The following is a 22170-nucleotide window of genomic DNA, read 5'->3' as shown; positions in this document are numbered from 1 at the left end:
CGAGATCAGCCTCCTGATCCTCAATGGTGGGCAGAGACAAAGAAAACAAAACCGCCCACGAAGGAGAGAGCGGGAAAAGGACGAGGAAGAAGAATTGAGCGACATGGAGGACGCCATGGCCAGCCGCCCGGAGCCGGAGCGTGGGGTCGGAGCCGAGGACTCCCCCAGCTACCCGGAGAGGCACCGCAGCCAGACCTCCATAGTTGATGCTGACCTCCTGCAGACCGGAGCGGACGAGCTGATCCACCAACTCCCGCAGACGCAGCTGAGCACTGAGGCCGGGTGGAAGAAGACCATCATCGGGAGCCTCACCAGACATCTGTCGGCAGTCTTGTCTGGTCCGGAGCAAGAAAGAAGTTCCAGCGCTCCAAAGCCAGAAAGCAAGGCTCTGCCGGAAAGCGAGATGCTGCAAACGGAGATGACAACGTCGCAGCACAAGGCCCCGCAACCAGCGTTCCAGACCCCAGCGGAGACGGAGCAGACCGGCACCGGAGGGACCGCATCTGAAGCAGGTATGAAGGACGACCCTGCCCTGACGACCGACACCACTCCAGTGACTGCTAGTGCCACAGCTGCTGACTCCGTTCCAGTGACTGATTTTGCAGCAGCCGCTACCTCTGCTGCAGCAAATGCCCCTACTCAAGCTGTGCAGACTTCCATCGCTGTGCATGACCTAACCGTACATGAAAGACGGATTAACAGCGTTTGTCCAGCATTGGGTGCAACCCTGGACTTCACCCTTCCCGGGCCAAGAGGGGTTAAGTGCCAGGTGCAGCCCTGGAAGCCGTCCAACTAAACCTCGGAAACCTGAAACTGTACATAGTTAACTGTTTGTTTCCCTGCTTTTTGCTACTTTAAACCCGATCTGGGTTATTCTTAAAGGGATCCCTTTGTTTACCCGGGATCCCTTCTGCTTTCTTTGTTTTGTTTCCTGTTTATTCATCATTGAAAGAACTGCTGGATCATGAACGATGCATGATACAAACTCCTTGTATATAGTTTGCACCTTCTTAAAGGTGCTTCCTACTGGTTTTACTTAGAAAGAGACTCTTTGCGAAGATACCGCACCGGAGCCTTTGCTGAGTACGGACTGGTAGCTTGAGAAGATATGCTACCTCATGAAGACTTGGTCCCTTCTTAAAGGGGACATTCACGTGTTGCACTTAAGAACGGTATTGCTTTAAGACGGATCGAAAGCAATAATGTCATAGCAAGAGAAGGTGATAATGTTACCTACTCGAAAGAGAGTAAATGTTGGTATGAAAAAGTTAAATGTAGAAAACTAGTTTATTGTGAGGAAAGTGTTTAATAATGTGTTACAGAACGAGGACAGAAAGTGAACCCGTAGGGGTTAGTCAGTGAGTCCTCCTAAGAGCCATATAGAGATGGCTCAGTGCTCTTAAACTGAAAGTAATGTTATGTTCTATACTGTGTATAGTAGTTGAAAAGACAGAAGGCTCGGGCTGAAAGGAGCGGTCCTGTATAGAAAGGAGAGGCAGAAGGTCTGGTGCCGTTAGGACAGGCGGTCCTGCAGACTTAAAGAAGGAGAATGAAAAGTTAAATTGCCTTATAATGTGATTATAAGAAGGTCTTTAGTGGATTTAGAGTGTACATCCTTAAAGGCAATGTTAAATTATTGTTCAAGAATTGCACTAAGTAGAATACCCGGTTGGGTAAGGAAAGTTGTTTATAGCATGTTGCTATGATGTTTAACCATGTTTGTAACGTTCAAGTGTCCTCACCTCCCATAAAGGGAAGCTCTGTTCAAGTATGCTTATTGTTATTGCACTCAACAAAATTGTATGTCTTTTTGCTAACCTGTATTGTTGTTTTCTTCCCAGTCCCGGAGTACTGGATTTAACCGGGGGGGAGTGCAGCGCCCCAGAGTCCTGGTCGTTGCAGTACTGTGGCTCCGCCACTAAGGGGAGCTATGGTACGTCTGATGGCACTGAAGGAGTTCATCTGACCAGGTATCACAGACACCAATACATTTCACAGTCGGGCCACCAGGGGGAGCTAAGGGTTCTATTCATTAGGCCACTCCTCACATACTGGTAAAACTGGGGGTCAGGCAGGAAGTTAGACAGAAAGCTGACGGGGTTGGAACCAGGCAACGCCTTGTGGCAGAGGGTGTTGCAGGAGAAGATTCGGTAGGGTCTCTGTCAGGAGTGGGATCCTGACAGAGACTTGGCAACTAGAGAGAACGTAACTCTACTGAGGCGCACAACCGGCGGCTGGAACGCCGAGGGAGTATTACAATATTCAGCTTCAAGCAATACTCTAAACAGCGGCAGGACAGTCAGTCTAAGGCGGGCTGTCTCACCTAAATCACCTATGCAGTCTTGGGGGGCAACTTGTGGAGAGGGGCGACTCTAGGGTCCCGGAAGAGCTCCGAGCCTACCCGTCAAACGGGTGCCGTTCTAACCGTAACATCAGGGAGGAACGGAGAATTAGCAGAACATCATCTAATTGAGTTGTGAGGGAACTTAAGAAACGGACACAACAGTTGTGGGGACTTTCCGTAAGCACAGCAGGGAAGAACCGCAACACATAGCGCTAGAAGGAAGGCACAGATTTCCACCTGTTAAGAGAACTCTGGAGGTGCCATTGGACCGGCCGGGCTTGCGTAGCCTGGTTATCCGGATTCCGGACTGAGGACCCAGAGATCTTCAGTAAAGAGGTAAAGAGACTGCAACCTGGTGTCCTCGTTATTTACTGCACTGCACCACTACAGCCTCACCACCACCATCAGCTACCCATCATATCTATTATTCACTGCGCGCCCCTCGGCAGGGTCACGGACCGGGGCCTAGCCACCGTGACAACCCCAGAGCAGAGACTCAGAGGCCCGGTACCGGGTACCCCTCGGCCCTGCGGCAGTGGGGGCGCTACATATACACTGCACAGTAACACTCCTCCTGTCCTGTATATATACACTGCAGAGTACCGCTCCTTCTGTCCTGTATATATACACTGCACAGTACCAGTCTTCCTGTCCTGTATATATACACTGCACAGTACCACTCCTCCTGTCCTGTATATATACACTGCACAGTACCACTCCTCCTGTCCTGTATATATACACTGCACAGTACAGCTTCTCCTGTCCTGTATATATACACTGCACAGTACCAGTCTTCCTGTCCTGTATATATACACTGCACAGTACCACTCCTCCTGTCCTGTATATATACACTGCACAGTACCACTCCTCCTGTCCTGTATATATACACTGCACAGTACCACTCCTCCTGTCCTGTATATATACTCTACACAGTACCACTCCTCCTGTCCTGTATATATACTCTACACAGCACCACTTCTCATGTCCTGTATATATACACCGCACAGTACCGCTCTTCCTGTCCTGTATATATACACTGCACAGTACCACTGCTCCTGTCCTGTATATATACACTGCACAGTACCACACCTCCTGTCCTGTATATATACACCGCACAGTACCACTCCTCCTGTCCTGTATATATACACTGCACACTACCACTCCTCCTGTCCTGTATATATACACTGCACAGTACCGCTCCTCCTGTCCTGTATATATACACTGCACAGTACCACTCCTCCTGTCCTGTATATATACACTGCACAGTACCACACCTCCTGTCCTGTATATATACACCGCACAGTACCACTCCTCCTGTCCTGTATATATACACTGCACACTACCACTCCTCCTGTCCTGTATATATACACTGCACAGTACCACTCCTCCTGTCCTATATATATATACACTGCACAGTACCACTCCTCCTGTCCTGTATATACACTGCACAGTACCGCTCCTCCTGTCCTGTATATATACACTGCACAATACCACTTCTCCTCTCCTGTATATATATACACTGCACAGTACCACTCCTCCTGTCCTGTATATATACACTGCACAGTACCACTCCTCCTGTCCTGTATATACACTGCACAGTACCACTCCTCCTGTCCTGTATATATACACTGCACAATACCACTTCTCCTCTCCTGTATATATATATACACTGCACAGTACCACTCCTCCTGTCCTGTATATATACACTGCACAGTACCACTCCTCCTGTCCTGTATATACACTGCACAGTACCACTCCTCCTGTCCTGTATATACACTGCACAGTACCACTCCTCCTGTCCTGTATATATACACTGCACAGTACCACTCCTCCTGTCCTGTATATATACACTGATCAGTACCACTCCTCCTGTCCTGTATATACACTGCACAGTACCACTTCTCCTGTCCTGTATATATACACTGCACAGAACCACTTCTCCTGTCCTGTATATATACACTGCACAGTACCACTGCTCCTGTCCTGTATATACACTCACTGGCCACTTTATTAGGTACACCTGTCCAACTTCTTGTTAACACTTAATTTCTAATCAGCCAATCACATGGCGGCAACTCAGTGCATTTAGGCATGTAGACATGGTCAAGACAATCTCCTGCAGTTCAAACCGAGCATCAGTATGGGGAAGAAAGGTGATTTGAGTGCCTTTGAACGTGGCATGGTTGTTGGTGCCAGAAGGGCTGGTCTGAGTATTTCAGAAACTGCTGATCTACTGGGATTTTCACGCACAACCATCTCTAGGGTTTACAGAGAATGGTCCGAAAAAGAAAAAAAATCCAGTGAGCGGCAGTTCTGTGGGCGGAAATGCCTTGTTGATGCCAGAGGTCAGAGGAGAATGGGCAGACTGGTTCGAGCTGATAGAAAGGCAACAGTGACTCAAATCGCCACCCGTTACAACCAAGGTAGGCCTAAGAGCATCTCTGAACGCACAGTGCGTCGAACTTTGAGGCAGATGGGCTACAGCAGCAGAAGACCACACCGGGTACCACTCCTTTCAGCTAAGAACAGGAAACTGTGGCTACAATTTGTACAAGCTCATCGAAATTGGACAGTAGAAGATTGGAAAAACGTTGCTTGGTCTGATGAGTCTCGATTTCTGCTGCGACATTCGGATGGTAGGGTCAGAATTTGGCGTAAACAACATGAAAGCATGGATCCATCCTGCCTTGTATGGAGCATCTTTGGGATGTGCAGCCGACAAATCTGCGGCAACTGTGTGATGCCATCATGTCAATATGGACCAAAATCTCTGAGGAATGCTTCCAGCACCTTGTTGAATCTATGCCACGAAGAATTGAGGCAGTTCTGAAGGCAAAAGGGGGTCCAACCCGTTACTAGCATGGTGTACCTAATAAAGTGGCCGGTGAGTGTATACACTGCACAGTACCGCTCCTCCTGCCCTGTATATATACACTGCACAGTACCACTCCTCCTGCCCTGTATATACACTGCACAGTGCCACTCCTCCTGTCCTGTATATATACACTGTACAGTACCACTCCTCCTGTCCTGTATATATACACTGCACAGTACCACTTCTCCTGTCCTGTATATATACACTGCACAGTACCACTCCTCCTGTCCTGTATATATACACTGCACAGTACCACTCCTCCTGTCCTGTATATATACACTCAGTACCACTGTCCTGTGATCATAGAGGCAGCATTGAATTTCAAGAGGATCAGTATTAGTGCTTTTATTATTTTCTGCATTTTTAAGGACAAATAAAAATTAATTCTAAAAACCTGTTTAAATGCATTGTCCAAAGTTTGTAAGTTATCCCCTATCTTCTGGATAGGGGATAACTTTCCAATCGGGAAACCCATGATCCTGAGCTCTAAAGAGCACCATGTACACGGCCCTGTGGTCGATCCTGCGCACTGCCGCATCAATCACACGTAGAGTTCAACTATCTCCTTTAAAAGAGTAATGATGTCCTTGACCAAATAAAGCAAAATTCTCTGATCGGGTGGTAGGGGGTGTTATAGTTTCTGGGCTGGTGGGATTTGTGTGACAAGGCTGCCTTGTGGTCACAGTCCAGTCCTGCTAGATGTCATATTGTAAAACAATTGCCTAAGTTCTGTTGTCACATTAATTGGAGATTGCATATCTGTGATCTCACTAGGTCATGTGTGCTTGGATATAGCTATATTACTACTATTTAATATTTCATGCACATGTGGATGTTCTTGCAAATGTGTACTTCCTATCTAATTCTCCCATGCCAACTTTTGTAAGTAGTTGTATTTTAAACTTCGATTAAAAAAAAAGATCAATGACAACAAAAAACATATATATAAACGTTCAAATCACTCTACTTTTCCTAGGTTATTAAAATCTAATAAAGAAAAAGCTTGGTATGGTCACATTCATACCTGTCTAAGTTAATGAAATAATATAATATTTATATAATATGGTAAATTCCAAAACAAAATATAATCAAAATGACAGAAACACTGTTCTTAGTTACTTCGCTTCCCCTCACCAAGAACACAGAATTGAAAGAAATCACAAAGACGTATGGAGCCCAAAATAGTAATAAAAAAATATAATGGACCACATACAAGAAGCCCTCACCAGTAGCATAGCTATCGGGGGGGCAGAGGGTGCGAGCGCCCCGGGCCCGGAGCTCAGAGGGGGCCCACTCAGAGATACGCTACTGTAACTGTATCGGCGCGCGCAACCCACCCAAAACAGTTACATTCTGCGTCAGAGCAGGGAGAATCAGTCTCCCTGTTCTGCTGCCTGGCCGCTATGGGGCCCTTGAGCAGGCGTCATGTCGGTCTGGGCCAGATGGGAAAGACGGGAAAAGTGAACGATTCCATCAGAAAGGACGTCAGTGGTAAGACAATATCTGTAACTGTGCTGTGATCTCTATATGTTCTGTAGGGCTGGTATCTACCACTGACCATATGGCGGTAATATCCATGTTGGTCGTTATACACCGGATTACGTACCGGTAATGCTCTTTTATAGAGCCACGACAGCACCCACTGAGAGAGGGGATCCGCCCCTAGGAACAGGAAACCCTACGGAGAGATAAAAGGGGCGGTCCCCCTCGCTCTCACAGTTTGGGTTACAGAGATTGCGAGGAACCGCCCAACAGTTTTAGTAGGCAATTCTATATTATCATTTTATCTTAATTACGTATATTTACAAGAACCAATCACCCTTAATAGTGCTCATATGCAAACTAATATATAAGGGAGGGAAGTGAAGGGGTGCTGTCGTGGCTCTATAAAAGAGCATTACCGGTACGTAATCCGGTGTTTTCTCTTCGCCACGACAGCACCCACTGAGAGACTTTCAGAGATAGTTATTTGGGGGGGATTATTGTGTTAAGAACTGATCTACCGAAAGACAAGTCAGATGAGGCAGATAGATCTAGTCTATAATGACTATAGAAGGTAGTAGGAGAAGACCAGGTTGCGGCCTTACATATGAGATCGATTGGAACCTCTGCTCGCTCTGCCCAGGATGATGCTATCGCCTGGGTGGAATGTGCCTTTACAGTCTCAGGTGGATCTTCCCCTTTAGACGAATAGGCCAGGTATATCGCCTCCCGAATCCATCGGGATAAGGTGCCTTTTGTAATACCAGCTCCTTTCCTTTGACCCTGGAAGGAAACAAAAAGAGCCCTGCTCTTCCTCCAGGCGCTAGTCCTGTCTAGATAAGTTATTACAGCCCTTCTCACATCTAAAGTATGGTACTTCTCCTCTTCCTGATTTGTAGGGTTATCATAGAAGGAAGGAAGAAGGATTTCTTGAGATCTATGAAATTTAGTACACATTTTAGGTAGGTAGGAAGGGTCTGTTTTCAGGACAATTCTATCTGGCAATATTGACATAAAGGGAGGATCTACTGATAGTGCCTGTATGTCACTTACCCATCTTGCCGATACTAGAGCGACAAGAAGAGCAGTCTTGAGGGAGACGTGTTTAATATGAGCTGAGTGTAGAGGCTCAAACGGGTGATCTGTCAAGGCTTCAAGGACTAGATTAACATCCCAAGGAGGTAAGTGGGGAATTTGAACTGGTTCTGATCTCTGGCAGGCTGAAATAAATCTGGCTATCCACCTATCACCCGCAATGTTGTGACTATACAAGGCTCCTAGTGCAGAAACTTGTACTTTTAAGGTACTAACTGCAAGGCCTAAATCACGTCCTCTCTGGAGAAATTTGAGAATAATAGAGACCGGAATTTCATTTGACAGGGCTGATGGATAGAGGCTTAAGAATTTTTTCCACACTCTTACATAGATAGATGTAGTGGATCTTTTTCTACTTAGCAATAAGGTATCAATTACTTTATCAGAGAAGCCTCTTAGTTTTAACAGCTGCCTCTCAAATTCCAGGCTGTCAACCGTAGTCCCTTCACATGAGGGTGGTTGAAGGGCCCCTGGAAGAGAAGATCCTGATCCTCTGGGAGAATCCATGGATCCGAGATGGACATGGCTCTGAGCAGGGAAAACCATGGTCTCTTTGGCCAAAACGGGGCAATCAATATTATGTTCGCTCTGTCCTCCCTTATCTTCCTGGTTACTGTTGGAAGAAGAATCAACGGAGGAAAGGCATATGCCTTCTGAAATGTCCATGGAACCTGGAGGGCATCGAGAACATCGGGGTTGTCGGTTCGGAACATTGAGGCGAATGTTTTTACCTGCCTGTTGTCTCTTGTAGCGAAGAGATCTATGTGGGGTATACCCCATTTCATGGTTATCATCTTGAATATCTGATGATTTAACACCCACTCCCCTTGGTGGAGGGTATGACGACTGAGAAAGTCCGCTTTTGAGTTGTCTACTCCTCGGACATGAAGAGCTGACAAGGACAGAAGATGATTCTCGGCTAGGGTTAGGATGTCTTCGGCTATAGACATGAGAGTGCCTGATCTTGTTCCCCCTTGATGATTGATGTAAGCCACTGATGTCATGTTGTCTGAGAGAACTCTGGTATGTGTTCCGTGTAGCTGCGGAAGGAATTCACATAGGGCATGATAGATAGCTTTTAGTTCTTTTTTATTAGAGGAGTCATCTGACTCCGTAACCGACCATAGCCCTTGGACTATCTGGTCCCTTAAATGTGCTCCCCAACCATTAGGACTGGCATCTGTAAATATTATGTTTGAGGGTTTAACCACCCAGGGAACCCCGCTAGTTAGATGATCCGGTTCTAGCCACCAGGTTAGGGATTGGATTACGTCACCGGAAAGGGAAATTTTACCGTCTAATCGTCCTTGTAATTTTATCTCCTCATGTAAAATTGCATACTGTAAACACCTTGAATGGAACTGAGCCCATGGAACAGCCGGTATACACGACGTGAAGGAGCCAAGTAGGGACATGCCTTCCCGCAGGGATATTATAGGTTTATCTAATACAGACTGAACTTTATTTCTAACTGTTATATTTTTGTTTTCTGGGAGGAAACATTTCTGTTTTATAGAGTCTAATATAATCCCCAAAAATGTTTGCCGAGTTGTCGGGACTAGCCTAGATTTTTCCCAATTTATTAACCACCCTAATTTCTGCAAAGATGAAATTATATCACACAATCGTTGCTGACATTGTGAAGGGGATTTTCCCACTACCAAGAGGTCGTCCAGGTATGGGATTATGAGGGTGTCTTTTGATCTTAGATATGACATTACCTCTGACATCAGTTTAGTGAACACCCTTGGAGCTATTGATAGTCCAAAGGGCATCGCTGTATACTGAAAATGTCGTATACACCCATTTAGTACAATCGCCACGCGGAGATATTGTTGATGTTCCTTAAAGATTGGTAGATGGTAATACGCATCTTTCAAGTCAAGAACCGCCATAAAGCAATGGGGAAACAGGAGTTTTATGGTGGACCGGATAGATTCCATTTTAAAGGTTTGATTTTCTAAGAAGGTGTTCAGCTTTTTAAGATTTATAATGGTTCTGAACGATCCATCAGGTTTTGGAATTAAAAATAAAGGGGAATAGAACCCTTTCCCCTCCTGAAGAAATGGAACCTCCACAAAAAAAAACTCCTTTTGACAGAAGATTCATTACTTCTTGTTCTAATGCCTCCTGTTGAGACGGCGATTTTAAAGAAGTCAATAGAAATGAGTCCGGAGGGACTCGGGCAAATTTTAACTTTAAACCAGAGGTGATGAGACTATTTGCCCACACGTTTGATGTTATTTTCCTCCATTGGTTTGAGAAGGAGGACAATCTACCTCCCACAGGTAGATCTGCTCTAACGGGGTTTGTCTTCAGTTTTGAAAGGGCGCTTCCCAAAGAATGCACCCCTTTGTTTGGTATCTCTAGGGGTCCAGCGGTCTTGGTTCTTAAACTCTTTTCTTTTATTAAACACGGGCTTCCGGAACGCTCTCCTATAGGACGGAAGGTAATTATTATTAGGGAAGCCCTTCTTTCTCTCTCCCGCTTTAGTGAGGATTTCGTCCAGTTTGGTACCAAACAGGTACTCACCCTGACATGGGAGGCCACATAATTTGGATTTCGTCTGGGGATCACCCTTCCAGCCCTTAAGCCACAGGGCTCTACGTGCTGCATTCGTGAGACCTGCCGACTTGGCTGCCAAGCGTATAGAGTCGGCAGATGAATCCGCCAGGAAGGCTGTAGCCCCTCTAATTAAGGGTATAGAGGACCTCAGTTTGTCTCTAGAAAGACCACTTTTAAGTCCTTCCTCTAAGTCACTCAGCCAGACTAACATGGACCTAGCAGTGCATGTAGCTGAGATAGCCGGCCTGAAGGCTCCCGTACACGACTCCCAGGCTCTTTTTAACAGAGAGTCGGCTTTACGGTCTAACGGGTCCTGTAATGAGCCTGAATCCTCTACAGGTAGCGAAGATTTTTTGGATGTGGATGCTACTGCAGCGTCTACCTTTGGCGCTTTTGTCCATGTTGAAAACTCTTCATCATTGAAGGGATAACGTCTTTTTGAGGATGGAGGTAATCCCCTTTGCCCCTGGCTTTCCCACTCTTTTTTGACTAAAGTTTTTATTGCTGCTATCACCGGAAAAGAGGGCCTCTTCTTTTCCGATAAACCGGCAAACATAATATCCTGCTGTGTTCTGGGGACTTTAGAATCCTCGATGCCCATAGTGTTACAAACGGACCTGACAAGGTTATCAATACTGTCAGTGGGAAAGCATGTATCCTGGTCCTCATCTGAGGAAACATATTCGTGGGAAGTATCAGAGTCTGCCTTCTCCATATCAGAAGATGGATCAGATATAGGGGATTCGTATCCTCTTTTACCCTTGGCACGCGGTTCTTTATCAGAACTATGTAAGGCCTGTAATTCTTGTCTAATCATGAGTCTGATGTCCTCTGATTTAACTGAGGCTTCCTCCCGCAAGGTAGAATCAATACATGATTTACAAAGCCTCTTTTTGTAACTATCCGGGAGGGGCTTGAGACATAACGCACACTGTTTGTGCTTCGTTTTTTCAGTTTTCTTTCCCTAGGGTGCATAGAAGGAGAGGGAACAATAGTCAGCTTATTGGGGTAGATGCACACTCACCCCAGTGAAGCTTTTACGGTACCGATTGACAAGGAGGAGACTGGGGCGGAGAACCGGCTTGGTCCGACTTTTTCCTAGAGGATCCGCTCTGTTTAGAGCGACTGCTGCTGCCACGTGTACGTGGGGTAGCTGCGGTGTCTTCTACAGAAAGCATCGCAGGGTTCTGCGCTGAATCCATTGTGGACGCCGGAGCAATAGCGCCGGCGTCCTTTTCATATGGGGGCCGCCATCTTCTTCCGGTTGAACCCGGAAGTGCTAACCACTTCCGGGTCGCGGCCATGCCTTATGCGCCTGCGCTGCCACCGGAATCAGCGCAGGTGCCGTCTGTCTCCTCCCTCACCCTGGAGGTTACCGCTATCCTCCCGGGGAAACAGTGGACCTCCACGCTGTCTGAGCGCTTACCTAGGTAAAGCGGCATCATACCTCGCGCTTGGTCCCGCAGACGTCTCCAGGTGGACTTCCATGAGCCAGCAACTCCAACAGTTCTGGCCTCACGGCGCCTGCCAGCAGAGGGGGGAAGCTGAGAAGAGAACCCCCGACGCTGCATCCAGCTCTGGAGCCCTTGCCGTCCTCTCAGGTAAACTGCGCAAGCGGCATCCAGGCTAGGCATCCTCTTCTCCGTGGATTTCCCATAGGAACAGGAAACCAAACTGTGGGAGCGAGGGGGACCGCCCCTTTTATCTCTCCGTAGGGTTTCCTGTTCCTAGGGGCGGATCCCCTCTCTCAGTGGGTGCTGTCGTGGCGAAGAGAAAATAGAGATTATAGTAACAGTGCGGTCACCTGCTGAGCTTCTCCTCCACTATTAGGGGGCGTCACCCAGTTGTATCAAGGTTACCTGGTTAGGGGCCCACTCAGAAGTTTCACCCCCCTGAACCAAAATCCTAGCTACGCCTCTGGCCCTCACACAATTCTATCAACCAAGGAATAAAAAAGTTTGAGCTCTTGGAAACCAAGAAGAAAAAATAGAAAAACAATCGAAGTAGGCGAAAAAGAAAAAGCACAAGGAAAAAAAAAGTCCAATAGGAATCTGTCACTCAAGAGCCCGAATAAACCTGGAGCCGGTCCTGGCTGCAGAGGTCTGAGTCCTCCCCAGGCCATCCGCAATATGTTTTTACTTCTAATTAGGAAAATACGCCTCCTACAAATTCTATCATCCAGCTAATAGACTCTTGACTTCTTTAACCAGCAGCTGTAATCTATTAACTGTAAAATTGCCAGGATTTTATTTCATTCATCCCAGAGGCGTAGCTAGGGTTTCAACTTAGGGGGGGGCGAAACATCTGAGTGGGCCCCTAACCAGCTAACCCTGATTACAGCTACGGGTGCGCACTCTAATTGTGAATATACTGTAGGGGAACCACAGAATATGACCCTACTGTTATTGAAAATAAATCTATATACAAAAACGAACGTTGACTTTACCGCCATATTGTGACCATATGCAACTTTGATGGTCACAATACTCTGAGTGCCCCTATAACAACGATGCTTAAGTGCCCACTTAACATTTAATAATGTCCCCTAAGTTCCCCCATGTACTGCTCCATTATACACAGTATAAGGTCCCCACAGCTCCCCCATACACCGTATGATGTTCCCACTGCTCCCCTTTACACAGTATGATGTTCCCACTGCTCCCCTATGGATAATATGAGCCCAATGCTCCCCTATAGGCCGGGGACACACTTAACGTATAATAAAACGGTCCGTTTTTCACGGACGAGAATCGCACAAATGTTTCCAAAACAGTGATCCTTGTGCAGTGCGAGGATGCGATTTCCTCGCATCAAATGATCCCTTTGACATCCGTGTGACATCCGTATGGCATCCGTACTGCGATATTTTCTCGCAGGCTTGCAAAACCGACATCTAAAGGATTTATGTGCTCAAATGTTCGTTAAAACATATATACAGTATATATATATATATATATATATATATATATATATATATATATATATATATATACACTCACCGGCCACTTTATTAGGTACACCATGCTAGTAACGGGTTGGACCCCCTTTTGCCTTCAGAACTGCCTCAATTCTTCGTGGCATAGATTCAACAAGGTGCTGGAAGCATTCCTCAGAGATTTTGATCCATATTGACATGATGGCATCACACAGTTGCCGCAGATTTGTCGGCTGCACATCCCAAAGATGCTCCATACAAGGCAGGATGGATCCATGCTTTCATGTTGTTTACGCCAAATTCTGACCCTACCATCCGAATGTCGCAGCAGAAATCGAGACTCATCAGACCAAGCAACGTTTTTCCAATCTTCTACTGTCCAATTTCGATGAGCTTGTACAAATTGTAGCCTCAGTTTCCTGTTCTTAGCTGAAAGGAGTGGTACCCGGTGTGGTCTTCTGCTGCTGTAGCCCATCTGCCTCAAAGTTCGACGCACTGTGCGTTCAGAGATGCTCTTAGGCCTACCTTGGTTGTAACGGGTGGCGATTTGAGTCACTGTTGCCTTTCTATCAGCTCGAACCAGTCTGCCCATTCTCCTCTGACCTCTGGCATCAACAAGGCATTTCCGCCCACAGAACTGCCGCTCACTGGATTTTTTTTCTTTTTCGGACCATTCTCTGTAAACCCTAGAGATGGTTGTGCGTGAAAATCCCAGTAGATCAGCAGTTTCTGAAATACTCAGACCAGCCCTTCTGGCACCAACAACCATGCCACGTTCAAAGGCACTCAAATCACCTTTCTTCCCCATACTGATGCTCGGTTTGAACTGCAGGAGATTGTCTTGACCATGTCTACATGCCTAAATGCACTGAGCTGCCGCCATGTGATTGGCTGATTAGAAATTAAGTGTTAACAAGAAGTTGGACAGGTGTACCTAATAAAGTGGCCGGTGAGTGTATATATATATATATATATATATATATATATATATATATATATATATATATATATATATATATATATGTCATTGAGACACATATATATATATTCTGTATTTATATTTCATTCAGCGTGATATCTGTGAAAAGCCGGTAATTCAATTGCCGGCTTCTCATTTCTCCTTCACAAACCCGACAGGATATGAGACATGGTTTACATACAGTAAACCATCTCATATCCCCTTTTTTTTTTGCATATTCCACACTACTGTTAGTAGTGTGTATGTGCAAAATGTGGGCGCTGTAGCTGCTCAAATAAAGGGTTAAATGGCGGAAAAAATTGGCGTGGGCTCCCGCACAATTTTCTCCGCAAGAGTAGTAAAGCCAGTGACTGAGGGCAGATATTAATAGCCAGGAGAGGGTCCATGGTTATTGGCCCCCCCTGGCTACAAACATCTGCCCCCAGCCACCCCAGAAAAGGCACATCTGGAAGATGCGCCTATTCTGGCACTTGGCCACTCTCTTCCCACTCCCTGTAGCAGTGGGATATGGGGTAATTAAGCGTTAATGCCACCTTGCTATTGTAAGGTGACATTAAGCCAGATTAATAATGGAGAGGCGTCAATTATGTCACCTATCCATTATTAATACAATTGTCTGAAAGGGTTAAAAAAGACACACATTATTAAAAATGATTTTAATGAAATAAACACACAGGTTGTTTTAGTATTTTATTGTTCTCTCAATCCATCAGAACACCCTCGCTTGGCAAAATAATAAACTCACAAGATACATACCTTCAGATGAACTGTCACGTCCCACGAAGTAATCCATCTGAAGGGGTTAATTATTTTACAGGCAGGAGCTGCGCTAATGCACTCGCTCGGGGTTGTAATCCCCGGGTAATGAAAGGAAATCTGAGTGATCTGTACTTACATTGAGTTGCGGTGAGGCGCCCTCTGGTGGATGAACTCATATGAACTCGAGCGTGGGAACTTTTCCAAGGCTCCAGTTCATGAGAACATCCACCAGAGAGCGCATCACCGCAACTCAATGTAAGTACAGATCACTCAGATTTCCTTCATTACCCGGGGATTACAACCACGAGCGAGTGCATTAGCGCAGCTCATGGCTGTAAAATAATTAACCCCTTCAGATGGATTACTTCGTGGGACGTGACAGTTCATCTGAAGGTATGTATCTTGTGAGTTTATTATTTTGCCAAGCGAGGGTGTTCTGATGGATTGAGAGAACAATAAAATACTAAAACAACCTGTGTGTTTATTTCATTAAAATCATTTTTAATAATGTGTGTGTGTCTTTTTTAACCCTTTCATACAATTGGATTAATAATGGATAGGTGACATAATTGACGCCTCTCCATTATTAATCTGGCTTAATGTCATCTTACAATAGCAAGGTGGCATTAACCCTTCATTACCCCATATCCCACCGCTACAGGGAGTGGGAAGAGAGTGGCCAAGTGCCAGAATAGGCGCATCTTCCAGATGTGCCTTTTCTGGGGTGGCTGGGGGCAGATGTTTGTAGCCAGGGGGGGCCAATAACCATGGACCCTCTCCTGGCTATTAATATCTGCCCTCAGTCACTGGCTTTACTACTCTGGCGGAGAAAATTGCGCGGGAGCCCACGCCAATTTTTTCCGCCATTTAACCCTTTATTTGAGCAGCTACAGCGGCCAAATTTTGCACATACACACTGCTAACATTAGTAGTGTGGAATATGCCAAAAAAAGGGGGATATGAGATGGTTTACTGTATGTAAACCATGTCTCATATCATGTCGGGTTTGGGAAGGAGAAATGAGAAGCCGGCAATTGAATTACCGGCTTTTCTATAGAACACCGCTGCGTATTTCTCGCAATGCACACGCATGGTCCGTGTGTAATCCGATTTTTTCTCGCACCCATAGACTTGCATTGGCGAGTCTCGGCCGAGATACGCTGACAATCGCAGCATGCTGCGATTTCACTCGGATCCTGAATACGGTGGAGAAAATATCGGATGATGGGAGCTGGACCATAGATTAACATTGGGCCGAGTGCTATGCGATTTTTTATCGCATAGCACTCGTCCGTATTACGGTCTAGTGTGACCCCGGCCATACACAGTATAATGCTGACAGAACTCCACTATAGAAAGTATAATGCCCCCCAGAGCTCCCCTATATACAGTGTAATGGGCCAACAGCTCCCATATGCACAATATGCCTTCACAGCTCCCTTATACACAGTATGATGGGCCCGCAGCTCCCTTATACACAGTATGATGGGCCCGCAGCTCCCGTATACACAGTATGATGGGCCCACAGCTCCCTTATACACAGTATGATGGACCCGCAGCTCCCTTATACACAGTATGATGGGCTTGCAGCTCCCTTATACACAGTATGATGGGGTTGCAGTTCTCTTACACACAGTATGATGGGCCCGCAGCTCCCTTATACACAGTATGATGGGCCCGCAGCTCCCTTATACACAGTATGATGGGCTTGCAGCTCCCTTATACACAGTATGATGGACCCACAGCTCCCTTATACACAGTATGATGGGCCCGCAGCTTCCTTATACACAGTATGATGGACCCGCAGCTCCCGTATGCACAGTATGATGGGCCCGCAGCTCCCTTATACACAGTATGATGGGCCCGCAGCTCCCTTATACACAGTATGATGGGCTTGCAGCTCCCTTATACACAGTATGATGGGGTTGCAGCTCCCTTACACACAGTATGATGGGCTTGCAGCTCCCTTATACACAGTATGATGGGGTTGCAGCTCCCTTACACACAGTATGATGGGCCCGCAGCTTCCTTATACACAGTATGATGGGCTTGCAGCTCCCTTATACACAGTATGATGGACCCACAGCTCCCTTATACACAGTATGATGGGCCCGCAGCTCCCTTATACACAATATGCCTTCACAGTCCCCTATACACAGTATGATGGACCCACAGCTCCCTTATACACAGTATGATGGGCCCGCAGCTCCCTTATACACAGTATGATGGACCCACAGCTCCCTTATACACAGTATGATGGGCCCACAGCTCCCTTATACACAGTATGATGGGCCCGCAGCTCCCTTATACACAATATGTCTTCACAGTCCCCTATACACAGTATGATGGACTCACAGCTCCCTTATACACAGTATGATGGGCCCGCAGCTCCCTTATACACAGTATGATGGGCCCGCAGCTCCCGTATACACAGTATGATGGGCTTGCAGCTCCCTTATACACAGTATGATGGATGATGGGGTTGCAGCTCCCGTATACACAGTATGATGGGCTTGCAGCTCCCTTATACACAGTATGATGGGCTTGCAGCTCCCACATACACAGTATGATGGGCCCGCAGCTTCCTTATACACAGTATTATGGGCCCGCAGCTCCCTTATACACAGTATGATGGGCTTGCAGCTCCCTTATACACAGTATGATGGGCTTGCAGCTCCCACATACACAGTATGATGGGCCCACAGCTCCCTAATACACAGTATGATGGGCCCGCAGCTCCCTTATACACAGTATGATGGGCCCGCAGCTCCCTTATACACAGTATGATGGGCCCGCAGCTCCCTTATATACAGTATGATGAGCCCGCAGCTCCCTTATACACAGTATGATGGGCCCGCAGCTTCCTTATACACAGTATTATGGGCCCGCAGCTCCCTTATACACAGTATGATGAGCCTGCAGCTCCCTTACAGTATACACAGTATGATGGACCCGCAGCTCCCTTATACACAGTATGATGGGCCCGCAGCTCCCGTATACATAGTATGATGGACTCACAGCTCCCTTATACACAGTATGATGAGCCCGCAGCTCCCTTATACACAGTATGATGGGCCCGCAGCTCCCGTATACATAGTATGATGGACTCACAGCTCCCTTATACACAGTATGATGAGCCCGCAGCTCCCTTATACACAGTATGATGGGCCCGCAGCTCCCTTATACACAGTATGATGGGCCCGCAGCTCCCTTATACACAGTATGATGGGCCCGCAGCTCCCTTATACACAGTATGATGGGCCCGCAGCTCCCGTATACACAGTATGATGGGCTTGCAGCTCCCTTATACACAGTATGATGGATGATGGGGTTGCAGCTCCCTTATACACAGTATGATGGGCCTGCAGCTTCCTTATACACAGTATGATGGGCTTGCAGCTCCCTTATACACAGTATGATGGGCTTGCAACTCCCATATACACAGTATGATGGGCCCGCAGCTTCCTTATACACAGTATTATGGGCCCGCAGCTCCCTTATACACAGTATGATGGGCCCACAGCTCCCTAATACACAGTATGATGGGCCCGCAGCTCCCTTATACACAGTATGATGGGCCCGCAGCTCCCTAATATACAGTATGATGAGCCCGCAGCTCCCTTATACACAGTATGATGGGCTTGCAGCTCCCTTATACACAGTATGATGGGCTTGCAGCTCCCTTATACACAGTATGATGGGCCCGCAGCTTCCATATACACAGTATTATGGGCCCGCAGCTCCCTTATACACAGTATGATGAGCCTGCAGCTCCCTTACAGTATACACAGTATGATGGACCCGCAGCTCCCTTATACACAGTATGATGGGCCCGCAGCTCCCGTATACATAGTATGATGGACTCACAGCTCCCTTATACACAGTATGATGAGCCCGCAGCTCCCTTATACACAGTATGATGGGCCCACAGCTCCCGTATACATAGTATGATGGACTCAAAGCTCCCTTATACACAGTATGATGAGCCCGCAGCTCCCTTATACACAGTATGATGGGCCCGCAGCTCCCTTATACACAGTATGATGGGCCCGCAGCTCCCTTATACACAGTATGATGGGCCCGCAGCTCCCTTATACACAGTATGATGGGCCCGCAGCTCCCTTATACACAGTATGATGGACCCGCAGCTCCCTTATACACAGTATGATGGGCTCGCAGCTCCCGTTTACACAGTATGATGTGTGCACAGCTCCCTTATACACAGTATGATGGGCCCGCAGCTCCCTTATACACAGTATGATGGGCCCGCAGCTCCCTTATACACAGTATGATGGGCCCGCAGCTCCTGTACAAACAGTATGACGGACTTACAGCTCCCGTATACACTGTCTGATGGACCCGCAGCTCCCTTATACACAGTATGATGGACCCGCAGCTCCCGTATACACAGTATGATGGGCCCGCAGCTCCCTTATACACAGTATGATGGGCCCGCAGCTCCCTTATACACAGTATGATGGGCCCGCAGCTCCCTTATACACAGTATGATGGGCCCGCAGCTCCCTTATACACAATATGATGGACCCGCAGCTCCCTTATACACAGTATGATGGGCTCGCAGCTCCCGTTTACACAGTATGATGTGTGCACAGCTCCCTTATACACAGTATGATGGGCCCGCAGCTCCCTTATACACAGTATGATGGGCCCGCAGCTCCCTTATACACAGTATGATGGGCCCGCAGCTCCTGTACAAACAGTATGACGGACTTACAGCTCCCGTATACACTGTCTGATGGACCCGCAGCTCCCTTATACACAGTATGATGGACCCGCAGCTCCCGTATACACAGTATGATGGGCCCGCAGCTCCCTTATATACAGTATGATGGACTCACAGCTCCCTTATACACAGTATGATGGGCCCGCAGCTCCCGTATACACAGTATGATTGGCCTGCAGCTCCCTTATACACAGTATGATGGACCCGCAGCTCCCGTATTCACAGTATGATTGGCCCGCAGCTCCCTTATACATAGTATGATTGACCTGCAGCTCCCTTATACACAGTATGATGGGCCCGCAGCTCCCTTATACACAGTATGATGGACTCACAGCTCCTTTATACACAGTATGATGGGCCCGCAGTTCCCTTATACACAGTATGATGGACCCGCAGCTCCCTTATACACAGTATGATGGGCCCGCAGCTCCCTTATACACAGTATGATGGGCCCGCAGCTCCCTTATACACAGTATGATGGGCCCGCAGCTCCCCTATACACAGTATCATGGGCCCGCAGCTCCCTTATACACAGTATGATGGGCCCGCAGCTCCCTTATACACAGTATGATGGGCCCGCAGCTCCCTTATACACAGTATGATGGGCCCGCAGCTCCCGTATACACAGTATGATGGGCCCACAGCTCCCTTATACACAGTATGATGAGCCCGCAGCTCCCGTATACACAGTATGATGGGCCCACAGCTCCCTTATACACAGTATGATGGGCCCGCAGCTCCCTTATACACAGTATGATGGGCCAGCAGCTCCCTTATACACAGTGTGATTGGCCCGCAGCTCCCTTATACACAGTGTAATGGGCCAGCAGCTCCCTTATACACAGTGTGATGGGCCAGCAGCTCCCTTATACACAGTATGATGGGCCCGCAGATCCCTTATACACTGCCTGATGGGCCTGCAGCTCCTGTACAAACAGTATGACGGACTTACAGCTCCCGTATACACTGTCTGATGGACCCGCAGCTCCCTTATACACAGTATGATGGACCCGCAGCTCCCGTATACACAGTATGATGGGCCCGCAGCTCCCTTATACACAGTATGATGGACCCGCAGCTCCCTTATACACAGTATGATGGGCCCGCAGCTCCCTTATACACAGTATGATGGGCCCGCAGCTCCCTTATACACAGTATGATGGGCCCGTAGCTCCCTTATACACAGTATGATTGGCCTGCAGCTCCCTTATACACAGTATGATGGACTCACAGCTCCCTTATACACAGTATGATTGGCCTGCAGCTCCCTTATACACAGTATGATTGGCCCGCAGCTCCCTTATACATAGTATGATTGACCTGCAGCTTCCTTATACACAGTATGATGGGCCCGCAGCTCCCTTATACATAGTATGATGGGCCCGCAGCTCCCGTATACACAGTATGATTGACCTGCAGCTCCCGTATACACAGTATGATGGACTGGCAGCTCCCTTATACACAGTATGATGGGCCCGCAGCTCCCGTATACTGTACACAGTATGATTGACCTGCAGCTCCCTTATACACAGTATGATGGACCCGCAGCTCCCTTATACACAGTATGATGGGCCCACAGCTTCCTTATACACAGTATGATGAGCCCGCAGCTCCCTTATACACAGTATGATTGGCCCGCAGCTCCCTTATACACAGCATGATGGACTCACAGCTCCCTTTTACACAGTATGATGGACCCCCAGCTCCCTTTTACACAGTATGATGGCCCCTCAGCTCCCGTATACATAGTATGTGTGCACAGCTCCCTTATACACAGTATGATGGGCCTGCAGCTACCGTATACACAGTATGATGGGCCTGCAGCTCCCGTATACACAGTATGATGGGCCCGCAGCTCCCTTATACACAGCATGATGGGCCCGCAGCTCCCTTATACACAGTATGATGGACCCGCAGCTCCCTTATACACAGTATGATGGGCCTGCAGCTCCCTTATACAAAGTATGATGGACCCGCAGCTCCCGTATACACAGTATGATGGACTCACAGCTCCCTGTCATGGTTTGGATGCCCCGGTCATTTACTCATCCTCCGGCGTATTCACTATTTTGTGGCACTGCTGCAGTGCCGCTGCTCAAACTTGTGAGCGCAGCTTCTGACTGGCCAGAAGTTAGAAGCTATGTCACAAGCGCTCAATGTAAGACTATGAGGCTATGTGCACTTTGTTGCGGATTCGTGTGCGGATTTACCGCGGATTTCCTGTGTTTTTTGTGCAGATTTCACCTGTGTTTTACCACCTGCAGGATTCCTATACAGGAGCAGGTGTAAAACGCTGCGGAATCCTCAAAAAGAATTGACATGCTGCAGAAAATACAATGCAGCGTTTCTGCGCGGTATTTTCCGCACCATGTGCACTGCGGATTTGGTTTTC

Source organism: Ranitomeya variabilis, chromosome 3, assembly GCF_051348905.1.
Source record: "Ranitomeya variabilis isolate aRanVar5 chromosome 3, aRanVar5.hap1, whole genome shotgun sequence".
NCBI lineage: Eukaryota > Metazoa > Chordata > Amphibia > Anura > Dendrobatidae > Ranitomeya > Ranitomeya variabilis.
The sequence above is the reverse complement of the archived record's forward strand: the minus strand, read 5'-3'. Positions refer to the sequence as shown.